A 19,819-nucleotide genomic window follows, 5' to 3' on the forward strand; every position below is an offset into this window, starting at 1 on the left:
AAACCGACGTGGGGAAAATATAGCTGTAATATGTCTTTCGGTAGCAAGGCGTTTATATTCATGGGACCATACTTATATATATTTAAAATTGAACAAAAAGCTAAATATCTATCCTATGACTAAGTTCCGCTGTAAAAAAATTGTTACAAATTGGCTATTTAATCTAGACTACTTAGAAACTGAAAACCTCGTTACAATAATTTCTTGATTAAAATATAAACTTTAACATTAACGCACTATTAATATGAATATAATCACTCATACAAACACATACACACACACTCACACACACATACACACATACACTCAACTCAATACTCAAAATGGCATGTAATAATTAAATATTTACTTTTTTATGTAATACGATGAAAGAGATTGAGCCTCACAACACAGGGGATCCTAGTGTGGGGTTCAATGCAATATATATATATCTATATCATGTGAAACTTTTTGAAACAAATAAAGAAATTTTATTATTATTTATTTTTATTAGTAGTATAGCTATATATATCCCTCGGCTTATTAAACAATGAAATATATTCAAATTGCATTGTATTAACACCTTTCTTTTTTGTTACAGAAAACATGAAGTCACATGCCAATGAAATTTAAAAAGGTAAGATCGTTTATTTCCAATCTTGGAAGATTTTCCAGTAGTGCGTAGTCCAACACAATTCAGCGTCATATCGCGGCATCAGACCAGCGCTCTGACGCGCGCAATATACATGTTCTATCTAACAACGCCAGTAGCGCGAAGTTCAACACAATTGAGCGTCATAGCGCGGCATCAGGATAGTGCTCTGACGCGCACAAAGTACGTTTTCTATCTTAAAAAACCAGTAGCGCGTACTACAACACAATTCAATGTTATAATGCTGCGTCAGGTAAGCACTCTGACGCGCGCTATATCTTATATCTTTAAACGATCAATTCTTGTATATATATATATAATTGGAATCTCGGAATCAGCTACAACGATTTTCATGAAATTTAGTATATAGGGGGTTTCGGGGCCGATAAATCGATCTAGCTAGGAATCTTTTTTAGAAAATGTCATATTCGTGTTTTATTCGTGTTTTATCGAATTAAACTTAGTTTTTTAATAAATAGGAGGCGTTTGAATAGTCCCAATTTATTATGACTCTTCCTAACATCTATTGGCGAATAATAATACATAAATATAATTTCCATACATAAGAAAAATTTTAATCCAATACATAAAAAAAAAAAAAATTTTAATTTTTATTTTTTATTTTTTATTTTTATTTTATTTTATTTATTTTATTAAATATAATTTCCAAAAAACGCAATTTAAAAAAAAAATAATACCGAGCAAAGCTCGGTCATCCAGCTATTCAACGTATTATCTAACAACGCCAGTAGCGTGTTCGTTCGTGTTAACGAAATTCAGCATCATAGCGCGACGTCAGGTCAGCGCTCTGTGGCGCGCTAAGAACGCATTCTGTTTGCCAAGAAACGGAAACTACATTCAAAATCATAAACAGGTTACTCACACAGATAGGTGAGTCAACGAGAATCATAAGCCGCTCTCGCTGTGTTACACGTGATTGTCACTACTAACTAGTTAAAGATTTACCAAGTAGCAACCCTATTGATTCGACGTTAGTGATTATTTCATTGAAAAGGCCTTTCTGTTCACATCCATTTGGATGTGATTATGGACACGTTCTGCAAGTGACAAATCGATCCAATATCAATGTCATGTTCGGTCCATTACCTTTTGTTTTCACCACCGTATCAATCTAAACGAGAATATAATTTAAGCGCCACTCAATGAACGCTGATTCCACACCAACGAACCAATATAATTTGGACACTATTTGATTTGAAATTAATCCTCGGAATTCACACATTACTGCGTTTAAATTGCCACAATGATAAATTAAAGTTATTCACGTTTAAATCGAAATTGGTGGGTATATTTTAATGGCTTGTTGGTTTAACGGTGCTAGATTAAGCTTTAAAAGCATTTGTTAATACGCAATTGTTGAAAAATTATAAAATATGATTGGGTTTTATTTTATGTAATAGCTAGTTTTAATATATCTTTTTCATGTCTCACGCTATTTTGATACCAAATTTCAGTAAAGTTAAGTGGTTTGGTCGTGAAGAAGTGACAAACACTTATATCTTATATTAAAAAGGGAAATTTCTTTAACTTCATTTCTATACATAGGGACTAGCACCCGACTCCATCACATCATGTGTATAAGCTCTACAAATAACAGGAAATAACAGACCCTTAAAAAGTCACCGCATCTGAAATTCTATAAGCTTGCCTTCGTCTAGTAAGGTTCTGAGCCTACGTCTTCTCGTCGTCACAATGGAAAATATTACGATCTGGAACATGCATCCAGGCATGACTTTCACCTACTTTATTAATTTTATCCCTTTTCGTAACGAATCATCGATAAGTGTATTTTTATTTGATTGGAAATTTTTATTGTACGTGGTTTTGTGGGTTATGATAGACACCTTTAAATCCGTTAAAAGATACAAAAAGTCATGCCTATTCCAAAAATAAATGATTTTTTTACCATAGTCATATACCTCCAATATTAATTCTACATGGCTATATTTCTAGTTAAATCCCTACTCACATTAGGTACATGCGACAGTTTTGTCCGTCTGTCACGTCGATACGGCGAGACCTTAAAGTGTTATTTGTATCTGGAGATAGTTAGCGTATATATTAATATACAGTATATTTTTAGCGCGCAAAAATACAACAATAATTTGGGAATTTCTTCGACCACGCGGGCAAAGCCGCCGGCGGAAAGCTAGTTCATATAAGTGTATCAGTATTATATTCCCATTCTAGTGTAGGAGGTAAATATTATACCATTGTAATGGAACACGAATTGAAAGGAAATAATCTATTGAGATACGAGGAGGATTCAATATAATCGTACATCCGAATATCTTTAAAGAGGACTCGTTCTTTGTACATATTGATATATATTTACCTATTGTACGTGAAGTTTTTCTATGCATTCAATAATACTGTCTCAAACTCAAACTCAAGCATTATACATTTTTAAAACACTTTATGAATAGATTATTACCTAATAACTACAATACATTGAGAAGTCGCTACTACCTAGAAGAATCGGAAAGAAAGTCTATTTACTCCCTGTAATGACATGTTTTTAAAATACAAGTGCACAAAATTTAAATTCAGCCTTCTTGGTAGTCTTATAAATTACTAATATTTTTTAATGCCAATCTGTGTTATTTGTATGTTTGCCTTTCTTTCACGACGCAACGGAGAGATTTTAGGATATTATTTTTGTGTCATAAGCAACTAAATGTTATTCCTATAGGAGATGTAATGGGAGAAAGACTCAAGCATTGATGAATTATTGTTCATATTTATAGCCAAGTTTACTATTAGCTGATAACTGGTAACCTTTTCAACACCATTTTTTACATTTTCATAGTATCATTATAATTGACAAATAAGCTATATGTTCGGAACAAGAAGTTTAAACTATCTACTTATACAAACAAACCAATAGAACGCCAAAGAAACAGATAAAATTACAACTGCACTGTTTCCTTGGCGCGTAATAAATGTGGGAAGAAAATAAAATATCTCGGACTTGCCATATCGCAAACACAAATGGTGCATTTATTTTCCCAAACGGAAGGAGATGGGCCGGAAACCGTTATCGCGGGCGGTCACGTGACGGAAATATTATACTGATGGCTATAAAACGAGTGCACTCCAGGGTGTTGGGTTGGTTAGGTGTTTGGGTTATCCTCTATCTAGCCTAGAGGGTTTAGCTGAATCTAGGGTGTTTAATTGAAGCTAAGATAGTAGTCTGTTGACTAAAACATAAAAAAGTTATGATTGTAATAAAGATTAGAACAAAATTGTTTTGACAATGTATTTTATATATTCATATTCTATTTTTATTAAATATTATATTAGTTCGCTAATTGTACTTAGAAAGGCCTAGCACTTTCTACACTTTAAATTTAAAAGTAAACAATATAAACTCCTAACTGGGAAATTTTTAAGCAATTCGCCTAACTCAAAGCAAGCCATCTGCATTCCAGCTAAAAGCGAAGTTTAAGACCTACTCAACAAAGAGATTGGCCACGGGGGAGAAGTTGGAAACGCAAAGTGATGCTAGCTTCAAGTTTAAGTATAACTTAACAGTGTTTATACATGGTGTTCAAACGCCGAAATGACTGAGCGAAAAAATAACTAGATGTCAATCTTATGAAGATCTTATGAAGCTCATAACTACTTATGGAAGACGAAATACCTTGACGCGCTCTGGGCATTAATTGGCTTACCTTGATGCCAGTGACTCATTGGCCCATTAATGCGCAAACTGCACTACATAATAAGCTATTTATTTGAAAGAGCAACAAACACATACACATCGTTACAAACTTTTGCACTTATAATATTAGTAGGAAGTAGGATAGGGTGTATCCTTTATATCTAACAACACACAGCCCAAATGGTCTGAATTTTTTTTAAAAGCTTCTATAATGAAGGTCAATGCTAAAAATTGATTTTGATAAATTCTATCCCCAAGGGGATAAAATAATACATAAAAGTTTGTACCATAATAATTTAATTATATCACCCGAAAGAAGCAGCGGGCAACAGTAAGTTTTATATTCTAATGTATTCGATATAATTGGGGAAAAGATTAGTAATAATGTCATACGCTTATTCATTGAATCAAAGGGGTGGAGTTGAGGTCTTGTCAGTTCCTAGTATTACATATTTGAGTAATTATGGGTTCTCAGTATACAGCTATTTTATGTGTGAATTATTAAGTGATACATTATAATTTGCATAAATTCCTCCGCTAAGAATATTGATGAGTTATCCCCCAAAGAGGATGAAATTTTATATCGTGAAAATGATAGAAGCTGCGGGCAACAGCTAGAAAAATATATGTATTTTTCCCAGGTACGTTCTCACGACCATACTAATTGGTATAGAGGTATCTTCCACATAAAAGAGATGTCAGGATAAAATTGAAGCAGAGTCATTAATGTCATTTAATAATTTTTCAATTTGTTAAAGTCATTAACACATAACTGGAGCATTCAACGTGCTCTAAATAAAACCGAAAATGTTATAATATTTAAAACGAACCGGCCCAAATTGCGTGATAATTTTTAATTAACGGTAACCGTTTTTGCGTTTTCATTTTTAAAATAATGATAATTATTGTGTCATGATTATGATAGTTTTATGAGGCCGAATTGATCAATATCCCTTACATTTCGGTTGACTGGATGAAATGACTTACAGCCATAAGGCCGGCAATTGTAAACAAATTTCTATCGATCTTTTTTTATTTTTCCATATCATTTCACTAAACTCTATAAATATAAATTCCAAGTGCATCATTAAAATATGTCTTCTAAATTTAACGTAACATTATATTAAAATGCAATTCTCTCACTAAAATAGCGAATTAATTTGTTATCCACGTTATATAGCGGCGAACAGTTGAACTGTGAAACTTTCAAACTATCGCGCTTTGTCTCGAAATAGTTTAGCACACTGTTATGCGGGATATGAAATGCATGTGTTAATATTATTTGAGACGGATAAAACAGTTTACATGTACTTTGCTGTGACACGGGCGTTCACTCGCGTAGAATAAAATAGTTTATTGTATAATCTATCCGAATGTCATTAAGGTTCAAGATTAAGAAAAAAGTAATTAATGTATTACTCCATAAATATAAAATTATTTCAAATTTATAGATAACTAGCTCTTACCCGTGACTTCGCTCGCGTGGTCAAAGAAAATTTAATTGTCATATATGTTAAATTTTTTAATATAGCGGCATCTATGGGAATTTATAAATAACGGAATGATTTAAATGAGAATTTATAAAGTCGGTCCAGTATGTTGAGATTAACCCTTACCATCAAACATGCAAACAAACTCGTAGAAAAGAAAGTCGTCTTTGAAAATATGACTTCTACTCAAGGAATAATTAAAAAAGATTTTTGACGTACATTTCTATACATAGTTATTATCTTTTTCAAAATATGCTCACCAGAATAAATCCAACAAAGCCTCCTTGGGTATTTTTAAATACATAAAAAAAGGAATTGATACCATAATATATGTTACTGTGTCTGTACGTCATCAACATGCAAACTTCGCAAATGCTAACACAGCGTCGCCACAAATTATTGAGTTCCTTACAATTTTGCGTGTAAGCAAGTGACCTTTGTCTGTCATGTACTAGGGGCTTGATTAACTAAAAGAGTGTGTATGACCGATGGCTTAAGCTAAAAACAATTTTTTTATTTTTGTAGTAAAAATTGATTTTAAGGTCGTTGGTCAAAACTAATTTAACCATAAATTTTTACGATACGTAATTAAAAACGCAAATAAGTTTACATAGATATTTAATCAATACATTTTTTTGTTTGTTTACGAAATACTCTAAAATAGCTTTGCTGTCCCGGAACGCTCGGTTCGCTAGCTTCGCTAGCTCGCCACGTTCGCCACTTCAACGAATCAAAGTCCACTTAATACGCTCGTCGCTATACTCTTTGCCAACCTATTCTTAGACTAAAAACTACGTAGGTTTAGAAAAACATTTTTTTCTAAGGGCGTCGGTCATAACCGTTTTTATTATATATTTGGTTAAGACGCAGCTGGTTAAAAGACCAGCTGTTAGTTTGTGTGCAACTGATACACTAATATGTATGGATTTTAATTAATAATAATTGGTTATCATTTAAACTATACACTAGCTGTGACCCGCAGTTGAAACCGCTTAAGTCCGTATCCCGTAGGAATATCAGTATAAAAAGTGCCTATGTGTTATTTCAGTTGTCCAGCTATCTACGAAGCAATATAGTATTATTATTCACCAATAGATGTCAGGAAAAAAAACACGAATATGACATTTTCTAAAAAAAATTCCTAGCTAGATCGATTTATCGCCCCCGGAATCCCCTATATACTAAATTTCATGAAAATCGTTGGAGCCGATTCCGAGATTCCAATTATATATATATATACAAGAATTGCTCGTTTAAAGGTATAAGATATAATTAAATAAATAAAAAATGCAATTAACATTAACATACATTTCAAATTATTGTTTTGCAACATTGCAAGCACAATATAGAATTCTGCATCACAATCCGATTTTCGCATTTAAATTTGAATAATATTTCAGCAAATGCCTATAATTATGATCTAATTAATTTTTCAAATACACAGTAATTTATTGCTCGCATTTAATTATGTAAATACATTAAACCAACATTTGCATAAACAAACAAAATAACTAGATGCAAATGGTGTCACTTATATGTAAAATATTATTTAGTTGGAATTACTATTATGTTAGCAGCATTCTATTTTAATCGTTTTATAATTTTAATGTCGTTTGGTTCAATTGGTGACTGAATGGTTGTATTGTGAAGTTTCTATATAGGTTTTTTTTTAGAATCTAACCATTGCTTAGGTTGTGGGCGTCTCGGGCGAAGTCCAGACTAACCGGCGTGGCCCCTTCACTGAAGCGGCTCGGCGGAACATAGCGGGGTTTTATTAGGGATAAAGAAAGGATTAAGAAGTGGAGTAAAGAAAAGGATACGGACCTCCATAAATCCCTAGATAGGAGAATTTCAATCATTTATTTATTTAGCTTTAGAATCAACATGTTTATGGTTCAAATTTGGACTACTACATTATGTTTAAATTTGGACTACATAATATACAAATATGTACAAGACTCCATTAAAAGCACGCCAAAGCCTTATAGCTGCAACAGACGAAAAAATGAAGCGCACGGCATAAAGGCTTAATCCCTAATATATATCATCTGGATGAGACAACATTATATATTCGTGTGTATTTTTATAATTTATCACCCATTTTAGGGTCGAGTTGGAAAAGCTTTTATTCTAATTTTTGGTTTTTACTTGTTATTCGTTTCTCATGGTCAAAAGTATGTTTTTAGTTTTTTTCTGTATAATTTGTTTAACCCTTATTACGCTATTATAAAATATCCTCTTTTCGTGTATTTTGAGCAGTGGTTATTTGAATAATGTACATAATAATAACAAATTGAAAAATCAGTTTATTCCCTGTTCTGTCCGGTCTCGAACCCCCGCCTGATCCATATGCCTAACCACTGCACCACCACTATTAAAATAATTAAATTATTCAAACATCACATTAGATATACGGAGTAAATTCTTTGTTACTCCAATACTGTCATTTCCAGATTATTTACTACCAACTTATTCAGACTCGGCTATAAGTCACTGATATCAGTTACGTACGGACGGCGACACAGGTTGTTGATTTTTGTCACGTCCGCATAGTGAATTGTTTACTCTTATATTGTACTTTCGAATTGTTGTTTATTGTTGTTTCATATGTTTTATTGGGTTAGGAAAGTGCTATTTATAATTATTGCTTTCGTAGTTGCGTTTATTGTTAACAGTATGTTACGGATCACAATTAGTCGGCATATTACAATATCGCGAGTTAGACAATCTAACGGCTTTCACAGTCTTAAGGTAATATATAAAAAAGGCGTTTTGTAACAAATTCATCGCTATTCTTATATTATTATCCTCCAACGCGTAATAATTGAAGCAAATTGCCAAAAGCAATTTCTTATAAAAGGTTAAATTTATTTCGCCGTACGTCTTGTAACGGTAATTGACATGACATTGTCGTTGAATTTGTTTCACGTTTTTGTACCTAATGATATTAGATGAAAAAATAACATATTAAATTATACACATTACTTTTTTTTTAGTTTTCTTATCTTACATAGATACAAACGGCACCCTGGGAAAGGAGGTGGGTTATGTCGGATTCCTACCGACTAAAACCCCACTGTGTTCCGACGAGCCGCTTTAGTGAAGGGGTCACGGGAGCTGGTTGGTATACGTCGGCGACCCTTTTGCCGGCAGCGCGTTACTGGGCCAGGTCAGAAATGAAGCGGCAAGATGATATCACCACTCTACCTTACTGTATATTACTTGCTGTAGGGGGCAACCAAGTTATATTCAATGTTAGCCTACATATAGCCTTACTCTAAAACATATGTATCCTATGTTAAAACAACTTTTCATTGGTCCAGTAGTTCTGAAGATTCGCGCATTCAAATAAACAAACTCTAAAGCTTTATATTGTTAGTACAGAAGTTAAAAGTTCTAGTTAAAATCCATTTAAAAGTATGTTTATTTGCCTCCCTATGGCAAAAATTAAAAATAACACAAACAAATAAAAGCCACAGGAAACAAATTAGATTAATAGGCTAATCACTACAAAGTCACTTTCTCTGTCGCAAGCCCCTACATATGTTTAAATCTTTAAAACTACGCAACGGATTTTGGTGAAGTTTTTTCAATAGATAGAGTGGTTCAAGAGGAAGGTTTATAAGTATCACATCTATTAAACTACTCCAAAAGCTAGATATTAGATAAAACTATACAAAGCACTGCATATGTTCAAAATTTCACACCCATTTTTTTTTCTTAAAATTTCTACAGTTTGTATGGTTCCATAACCATCCAAATAATGTGCTCACATTCAATAAGTTATCTTACATTTAAAGTTGTTAAGTTTAACAAGAATCACCTCAAAAATAAAAAGACATGAACGAAGTCGCACGCTTCAACTAGTGAACGAGAAAACTTAAACAATCCACAACATCATAACTGAAACTTATATTCAATGTGATACCTCTATACCGCAAGAATCCCTCAGCAAATAAGTTAGTACCAGGCAGTATAATTACCTACATATTTCAAGTGCGCTAGTCTGATGTTATTACCTTAAATAATTTATTATTTTTCCACTTCCACGCAAGTAGGGCACTGCGGATGTAGACACGTAAGAACAACGGGTAATGCACTTGTATCATACCAATACAAACATTTGTTGTTTCTGTTACAATAAGCAATATAAAATAAGCTGTTGCCGCAGGTGGTCAAATATTTCAAGGTACTTTAATCCCTTTGGGAGTAGAATTTATTAAAATTCTTTGTTAGCGCATACTTACATCATAGTGGCATGCCAAATTTCAGTCTGATCGGTCCAGAAGTATCGGCTGGTCGTTGTTAGATCGGTCAGACAACTTTGGGTTTTATATCTTAAGAAAACTAGGTGCTTCATGCGGATTTACACGAATAGGTAAAAGTATAAAAAGACATTATACCGCCTGTAACGTTAATCTCCATGTAAAAGTCGAATAATGTAGAGGTTGTCACAATTTAATAGTAGTAAATAGTTACTATTAATATCCGACTTTAAATATGTTCAATATGTTCTTATTTTGATTAAGCTTTGTTAAGTAGAACCCGTTCTTGGTGCGCGTCAGAGCGCTATCCAGACGCCTCGCTATGACGCGGAATAGTGTTGTACCACAGATATCATAATACTATACCAGGTTATACTATGCCCTACTGGCGTTGTTATAAAGAACGTGGTTGTAGCACGCGTCAGAGCACTAATCAGACGCTGCAATATAGCGCCGAATTGTGTTGTACTACAGGCTAAATGTTTTGTCATATAGAACGCATTCTTAGCTCGTGTCAGAACGCAAACCTGACGCCGAATTTTGTTGTATGCAATATGCTTTGACAAATAGAAGGTGTACTAAGCGCGCGTCACAGCGTTTGCTGATAGAAGAATGCGCCAGAGCGTCTGTTTGATGGTAGGTTGCCGCGTCACATGACAGTATGTCATAGTGCAGCATCAGGTTAGCGCTCTGACGCGTGCTGCTAACGCGTTCCGTTTGACAAAGCCATACTTACTACCCGATATAATAAATCTTTATCCAACAATCGCAGCGGTACATTGCTCTAGCTATCCATTTTCTGAGAAAAGCTTGTCAGTAACAAATCGAAGGAACTAAAAAGATCCAATAATCGAAGATTAATGCTAAGCCTTGATGAGAGATACATTATTAAAATAGTATCATCTCTTTATATGTTATGCCAGCTGATCATCCGGACGCCGGTCTGGTTCAACTGGGATAAAGATACAGCCTAAGATACTTATAAATAACGTGGCTTTATACTGGTAAAATAAGGATAAAATCGGTTCAGTAGATGCACAGATTACTCACAACAACGTCTTTGCTTTATATATGTGGTGATGCTAATTTTATGCACTCTCTCTTTAAGACAATAACACATAAAACACGTATATTTTTTACACTTATTCTGTAATACTAGCCTACTAATTTGTAACTTCAGTGTCATTACTTCGTTACATAAAATGTTCACGCATTGTTCATAATACAGACAATAAACTCATAACTGTGTTACAACTAACTTCTCTCGACTCCAATCCAAACAAATCGTTCGACTGATCGCTGGATTTGTTCACCGATTTGTTGATCAATTTGTTAGGTCGTAACATCCCATCAGGTGCACCTGCAGTAATTAATTTTTTCATGTTTACATCAATATTTCCGACGATTTTATTGAAAATACATGCAAATTTGTCAATTGGAATGAATTCCGCTATTGCGTTCGCGTGTTTGTTTTTAATGAATAAAGTTCCCGTTAATTAAGGATATCAAATATGTAGCTGTTTTTTATTCTTCTCTTCAATTGAAATTTTGTTTATTAAGCTTGTTTTGCTGGCAAAATGCTTAGGGCAAAATATAGATTTAATTTAATATACAATATCAATGGATGGAGAGAATTAATGGAGTAATTTTTCTAACTTTGTTTATTCTGCTTTCGAACAAGTTGCGTTCTATAATCTCGGCTGTGAAGAATATGATATTGTTCCTTTTTCCTATTATAACACAAAAAAGGTTTTCATAATATTTCATCAAATTTATTTTATTAAAAAGTAATAATATAAGCACGAAAAAGGAGTTTCAGTAGAAACATAGAGTGAACAAGTAAATTCTAGGAAATGAAAGAATAAATGGGAAGTGCGCTTCATCTTAGGCCACATATCCGCTTACCAGCAGGCGAGATTGTGGTCAAGCGCTTCCCTTGTTCATAAAAACTTTTTTTCACGCCTAAACAACTGAACCGATCTGTATGGAATTTACATAGCTTAAGAACCGAGGTAGGACATAGGATAGAAGGAAACCAAAGAAGACTTTGGGACTTTCTATGTGACTATCTTTTTATGTGACTACGTGGGCTAGTATAATATAAATAACACTATTTTGCAATCAAAAGAAGGGTAAATACTGCTCCCGGTGTTCACAATTTTTATTAAAATCATAATCGTTTGTGCTTCGTTCCTGGAAATATTTTGAATAGTCCAACTTCAAAAAAGTATACAGGCATTCCCTCTTTGACTCGCCAGAGAGAGAGCGACTATCGGATGGAGATTAGACTAACGAAATTCATACTTTGTGCCTACGAAATTGAAGTTTAAATTTCCTTTTTGCTCATATTTTTGGCGGGATGACGTAAAGCTTCACTAGCCTGTTATGTTGCATCGCGTGATGCGAATGGCTGAAGATTTGATAACTTGACAATTTCATCCTAATAATATTATAGGTGCGAAAGTTTGTGAGGATGGATGTACGTGTATGTGTTTGTTACTCTTTCACGCAAAAACTCCTGACTCGATTGCAATGAAATTTGATACGTAGATAGTTGGACAACTGGAATAACACAACTTTATATCCCGATTATCCTACGGGATACACTTGTGCGAGTGAAACCGCGGGGCGCAGCCAGTTTTAGTATAGACTATAATATACTATAGTATAGTGAAACAATTGTCTCAATTCAATTGTATTTGTTATGTTTGTAAAATTTACTTATAATTCAAACGATTTTAACGATTCTTTTTATGTCCCATTTAAATTGATTAGTCTAGTTCTGACATGAAGAATGAAATCATCTGAAGGTGGTTTAGATTTTGTTAGCAATAATTACTTTGACTTAATGTCCTTTTCTTCACCCGTCCTAGTCCAATCCAGTCGTCAATTCTTTCCTTTTACTTTATCCCTAAAAAGCGGGCAGCACATTCGCATAGACACAACTCGACAAATGTTGATGGGCAGTGGTGATCGGGCATCAGCCGAACCACCAGCTCAGTTGCCCGATATGACATAAAAAAAGACTATAATTATCGTCTAATAATGAATGCGTTGTATTAACATTATAACCTAACAAATAGTGCGTTCAATTGCAAACAAATATATAATATTATATATATACAATTCTCCAACAGTTTTGCAATCTCGCGGGTTCTATTATAATATAGCAGTTTTGCAACCTTTCGGCGACATATACAATAAAATTTTCCAGAAACTTCTCTGACGGCCAGTCGTCTAATTAAATGAAGAATCGACTTTTGACTTGACCCGGATTCAAGTAATTGTTAATAACTAGAGCTGAGATAATCTCGAGATACGGGTTTTGTTAAATAAAAATATCTTCATGGCTCCGTTTTTTAAGAATTTCGTATTAATAATGCTGAAGCTGCTTTTTACAACTGATTTCGCTTCTATTTGAAATAATTTACTGCGCTCATATGAGAATACTAGCTGCACCCCGCGGATTCACCCGCGCAAGTCTGTATCCCACAGGATTATCGGGATATAAAGTCTATATGTTTTTCCAGTTTTCCAGCTGTCTACGTACCAAATTTCATTGCAATCGGTTCAGTAGCTTTTGCGTGAAAGAGTAACAAACACACACAAATCCTTACAAACTTTCGCATTTATAATATTAGTAGGATATCCTATCCTAGGAATCAAAATCGTAGCATTATTTTTTCAATGTATGTAATATGTATGCTGAAGCATTTATCTGTGTGTGTTGTTTGCAGTATATACTATGTCTTTTATGTCGTGGCGGGCATCTGAGCTGATGGTTCGCCTGATGGGAAGCGATCACCACCGCCCATGAACATGCTCAGAGGTAGTGCCTCTGCGAATGTGCTGCCCGCTTTTATTCAGGAAGGGTTATGGAAAGGATTGACAACTGGTAAAAAGGAATGGATTGGGAGGAGTGAGGAAAAGGAAACAGGCCTTCAATGAATGATGCATTTAAGTAATTGAATGCTAATACAATAATCACAAATTTGTACTAGTAATTGTTAACGAATAACGAGTTTATTTGAGAAATATTTAAGTTAAAAGTTATAATTTTTTTTCATAGATCGTCAAAGTAATTGCTACTTTCATTAAAAGAAAGTTTGTAAAGTTCTTTTTGAAAAGTCTTCGTTCTTTTGTTAAATGGTCAGGTATTTAATAATTATATTGTATACAAGCTGTGCCCGTGACTTCGTTCGCGTGGAAACGCGTCTTTTGGGCACTCCGGGAATAAGATTATACTAGCATGTATATTTGTATAACATTGTATACATAAATGATTCGTTTGGATTATCTAATTATTAATTTTATATAGCATATACTGCTATATATGTATATAAAATAAAAATATTTAAATTTGTTTTGGTGGACATATAAAATTCCATGGTGTGTGTGGTAGTGATCGCTTACCCTCAAGCGAATCATCTGAACAGTTATCTACTATTATACAAAAAATTCAAAATAATGATAATCTTTACCAACATTATAAACTCGAACGTATTTGACTGTTTGTATGTCTTGCTTTTAGGTTGATCCTGAGTGATTACACATAGCTAACGTTTGAAGACAAAAAATCTATTCTTGATCACATCGTTAGTATTATTTCTATAGATATATGCCAATTTACTTCAACCAGACAAAATAAATTAATGAAAGAAATAAGCAAAATAATAAGTTTAATATAACATACGTTTTATTTATCCAAGCTTCGTAATTTATTCCTCTTATACGGGAAATCGTAATGTAGATTTGATAGATTTAGGTAAGGAATAAACAATGTCTTCGCATTTGTCTTAAAAATATATAGTAACTAATAAAGCTTTTACTCTAGTCTACTAATATATGTAATATGGCATATATTACTCTCGCTGTAAAGTGTTCGAAACGTCGGGTTAATAATATAATGAATAAATCGCGTTATAATTCGTAAAAAAGTCTTTAATTTCTAAATGCATAATAGTCGCGTAAAATAAAATACTAGAAAATACTAGGGATTATATTGTTGTGGATAAAATAATTATCAAAGAGCTATATATAAATATGCAAGAGCGTCTGATGCATTATTATATATAGTACGTCAAATAGTATTATTCTTTGTTATTGTAATCAATGTTTTAATACTTTATTAGTACTGACAATTTCAGTATGTTATCCATCTGACGTTCGAAAAGCCAAGAAAAGTCTCAATTCGACTTTTTTGGATTTTTTTCTCGATTTTTAACCGAATGACGCTTTTGTGAGAAGGAAATAGGTTTTTAGGTTAGGAAATTGTTGTCATTTATTGACATTTTAAACTCTGGAGTATATATCTGAAGTGGTACACTCCAGGGATGTCTGTGAGCATTTTGTTGAAGAGAATTATAAATAAAAGACTCGGGTCCATATGCCCCATTTGCTGATAAAGTTAATTTTACACTTTTTGACGAATATTTTATACACGTTTGTCATTCATCCATTGCGGAATATTATAGCCAGATGCTGAAAGGTTTTTTTAATAGTGAACTCATTATTATTAAACCCTGTTTCGTATAGAAATAAAGCAGAAATTCGATTAATATTCTTGAGTCATAAACCATTAAAGCATTAATATAAAGAAAAAATATAATTACATTTTCAAACCAAATTAGAAACTCCCGAAAACATGACCCAAACTAGGCCAAGTTGTAAGATAATTTAGATCCTTTGTTCCCCTACTGGTATTTTACTGGAACCTTCTTTAAATACCAAGTAATGTGATAATTATGAAAGCATTCAGAAACTCCACTCGTTATCAGTAAAAATGTATGATTGTGATGAAAAATTTTCTCATCACGCCTGCATTACCGGGGTCGGTATTAACCCTTCCTGGCCATCGTTTAATCTCGGATAATGTCGCAAAAATACCGAAATGCCAGAGTAATGACTTTAATACCTTTATTTTAAGGGTCAGCTTACATAAGATCTTGTGTTTGATTTTACACGAGTTTACGTTGAGGCATTAAGGATTTAAGTGGTTTTAAATTTGATTCGACACGTGGATTGTATATTACGGAATTAACGGTTTTATAACACGATTTACTTTAGATTTATTCTGCTTGTTACACCGCTAGTTATGAATGAATAGTGGCATCTGGTGAAATGGGCTAGCTCTTACCGTAAAAAGAAGCACACCCTCACAGAAGATTGGAGTGATAGAGGAATCCGGAGGCTCAATTTTCTGTACCGTTATATTAAATTTTCTATTAAGAGAAGTTAATTTTCTATTCCGTTTATTCCTTTGCCCATTTAATGTTCTGATCGCTGGTGATCGCTTACCATGAGACAAAGCAGCAGTTCAGTTGCCCGCTCTAGCATAAAAATATATACATAATAAAACCCATGGTAAAGACCACTGCAGATACTAAAGTATATAGTACACTCATACATATTTACTTTTAAGTAGGAATGCCATTTTTTTTTATTTTTTAGTTCGATTATTCAATAACAAATAAAAATATATACATGCATTAATAAACAATTCACTAATATTATGTATGTATGTTTATTTACATGTATGTGACACCATAATAAGTCTCAATTGCTTCTATGAAAATAAAAGAGTTAATATTTAGTCCTGGTCCTTATTCTTGATCCTTAAGTACAATATGATAAACATTTATATATAGAGGCGTAAGGTCTGTCCAATAAACCTTACGCCTGTACATATGTTCATGGCTCCATTGCTGACATAAAAAAGTGAATTTATTGTATGTACAAAATTTTAATTAAATCTGTCTATTTCAAGTGGTTGAAAATCGAGTCTAAAGGTGGTAAATACAGTGCGTTTAACGAGTGTTAAAATATAATTAATAACTTTAAACTTTCACCGAAAACCTTAAAGGCATGCCAAAACACTTTTGGTTAACGTCAACATATACTTGCGTTATGTTTCCATTCGAAATCCTAACTCAGTTATCGTCGAAGAAAATGCTCTCGAATATATGGACGTAATATAATATGGATTCCGCTTTTCCAGTTTCAATTTTGTAAATTTAATTTGCAGTACGAATCCTTCGCTGTGCAAATCCTCTTTGTATGATGCCGCTATTTTATATATATTAATAATTGACAATTAATTTAAACTGCTCTGTGAATACTCAGGAAGTGTACTAATTATGGTGGATAAAATAACAGTAAGTAGTTCTGTACAGCTATTCATGAGAATTTATTTATGAAGATAGAATATACACGATACACCACATTCTAGGAAATACACTGACTTTCAGCGTTCGAGCACTGAACCGGAGTTAACTGTTAAAGAAAATGTTAATTATTTTTCTCGCTTAATTCACAAGGCGAGTTCACTTAGCATAACAAAACGGTACTGGATAAGGAGTAATAACTCGAAACTTGCATTCATTACACGACTTTTAACCTAATTTTAAGATGTTCGGAGCAAGAATATAAAGTGCTGGAGGGTAAATATTGTATTAGCTTCTCAGCTTCACTTCACTTGTCTGACTTTGAGGATCATTTAGCATAGCTAATGCCCTGCGTCTTATTCCACTTTTCTGAATCAATGCGTTTTTATCGTTGATGACCGACTGTGCTAAAAGGAGACTCAAAAGACATACTCATGTCTTGTGAGAATTCGTCAACACGCTGCATTTGATAGAGCTTATTTCGTTTCATTTCATCGATTTCAGCTTGGGAGATTTTCATCATTGGAACCTTTAATTTTTGAGACTCACAACATGGGGATCCAGGTGATTATTCAAAACTGAGCAGACCCGTCACCTTATGATAGGTGATCACCAATTAGCGTCGCCTATACACACACACAACGCCAGGGACATGACGAGTGTACCATGTCTTTTAAATGCTGTACAAATAAGAAAATTTATTCGTGATAAACGTCATATTATGTGATAAAAATACAACTGAATAATTATTAACAAACATACCTTTTTACAAAGAGTTTTCATGTGTGGATTCAATTGAAACATACTATTAACAGATGTATAAATAACTCTGTTTAAACCAATCACAACTTTAATCCATTAAGTGAAAACGTAGGGCGTTTAGCACTTAATCTAGGTTTGAATTAAGTTTCTAATTAGTAATCTGGCAGTTAGGAATTAGCTGATTCACGTTCACACCTCGTTACATAAGAAATTTCCATTAAATGCCTACGTTTGGAATTTTAATTGGTGATGTGGAAATTGTGAAAATATTTAAGTACCTCTTTGCTACTGAATTTGCCCGTGCAATCGAAGTAAAACCCATGGAAATGAGCCTTTAGCCTCCTATCTATACAAATATTATAAAGCGGAAGAGTTCGTTTGTTTGGTTGAACGCGATAATCCCCAGGAACTACTGCTGCGAGTTGGAATAGTCTTTGAGTGTTAGATAGCCCATTTATTGAGGAACGTTTTAGGATATACAATATAAGGTACTACATAGGTAAAACCACAGGCTACAGCTAATACACATATATCATAAAAGGCTCCACTAGTCGGAATGTGAATGTTTGTGTGTAATGAAAACAAATAAAGAAACACACTTGTGTATTTATAACTAGCTGCGTGCCGCGGTTTCACCCGCGTAAGTCCGCACCCCGTAGGATTATATATGTTATTCCAGTTGTCCAGCTGTCTACGTACCAAATTAAATTGCAATCGGTTCAGTAGTTTTTGCGTGAAAGAGTAACAAACACACACACATCCTTACAAACTTCCGCATTTATATTAGTAGGATATGAGTAAGAATTTTCTTCAGATTTCACACAAAATTTCAATATTATTGCAATGTATCTCAATGTTTAAAAAACAGCACCAATGAGCAATTTTTCGCAATTTTGAGCAGCATTAACTAATATGTATATGTTGCAATTTTATATTCCCTCAATTGATAGTCTAACCTCTTTATTAGACGGTGCCGTTCCATTAAAAAACTGGATATTCAGCCATTCAATGAACTATGCATATGATTTTGATCTACAACTGAGTAGTTTACTGAATAGATTTTACAATTGTTGAAATTTTTCTGTAATTTTTCAATTTTATCATGAATTATAGATACATGTGATAAAGGGTACACTGATAGGCAGCGCTGTAAATGTTCCTGAAGATTGCAGCATAATGCTGAGATGTCTCCGTTTTGTCAGCGTCGCTTGACACGCTTCTCATACCTGCTGCTTTTTTAATGTTTTCAGTATTGTTCTTGATTTGATTTGATTTGTATTCTGCTATTTTCGTTGTTGCGTATTTATTTTTTATTTATTAACTCATCAGTTCGTTAATTTTATTTGTATAATTTGTTTTAGTGAGTTGTGCTTGCTTTAGTTATTTAGTGCATTATATATAAGCAAAAATTACAGAAAAATTTCAACAATTGTAAAATCTATTCAGTAAACTACTCAGTTGTAGATCAAAATCATATGCATAGTTCATTGAATGGCTGAATATCCAGTTTTTTAATGGAACGGCACCGTCTAATAAAGATGTTAGACTATCAATTGAGGGAATATAAAATTGCAACATATACATATTAGTTAATGCTGCTCAAAATTGCGAAAAATTGCTCATTGGTGCTGTTTTTTAAACATTGAGATACATTGCAATAATATTGAAATTTTGTGTGAAATCTGAAGAAAATTCTTACTCATATCCTACTAATATAAATGCGGAAGTTTGTAAGGATGTGTGTGTGTTTGTTACTCTTTCACGCAAAAACTACTGAACCGATTGCAATTTAATTTGGTACGTAGACAGCTGGACAACTGGAA

General features: G+C 33.4%; 1 protein-coding gene across 2 annotated transcripts in view; it reads left to right on the forward strand.

Annotated features, from left to right (window-relative positions):
- Nucleotides 1-19,819, forward strand: part of LOC119837444 (amphoterin-induced protein 1-like) — a 244,556-nt gene that overhangs the window by 198,129 nt on the left and 26,608 nt on the right. For both annotated transcript variants that reach the window (XM_038363029.1, XM_038363028.1), the window contains one exon: nucleotides 581-616. The gene's annotated coding sequence lies outside the window, so the exon portion shown is untranslated. The remainder of the gene's footprint in view (nucleotides 1-580; nucleotides 617-19,819) is intronic.

The sequence above is a fragment of the Zerene cesonia genome, chromosome 27 (assembly GCF_012273895.1).
Source record: "Zerene cesonia ecotype Mississippi chromosome 27, Zerene_cesonia_1.1, whole genome shotgun sequence".
NCBI classification, from domain to species: domain Eukaryota; kingdom Metazoa; phylum Arthropoda; class Insecta; order Lepidoptera; family Pieridae; genus Zerene; species Zerene cesonia.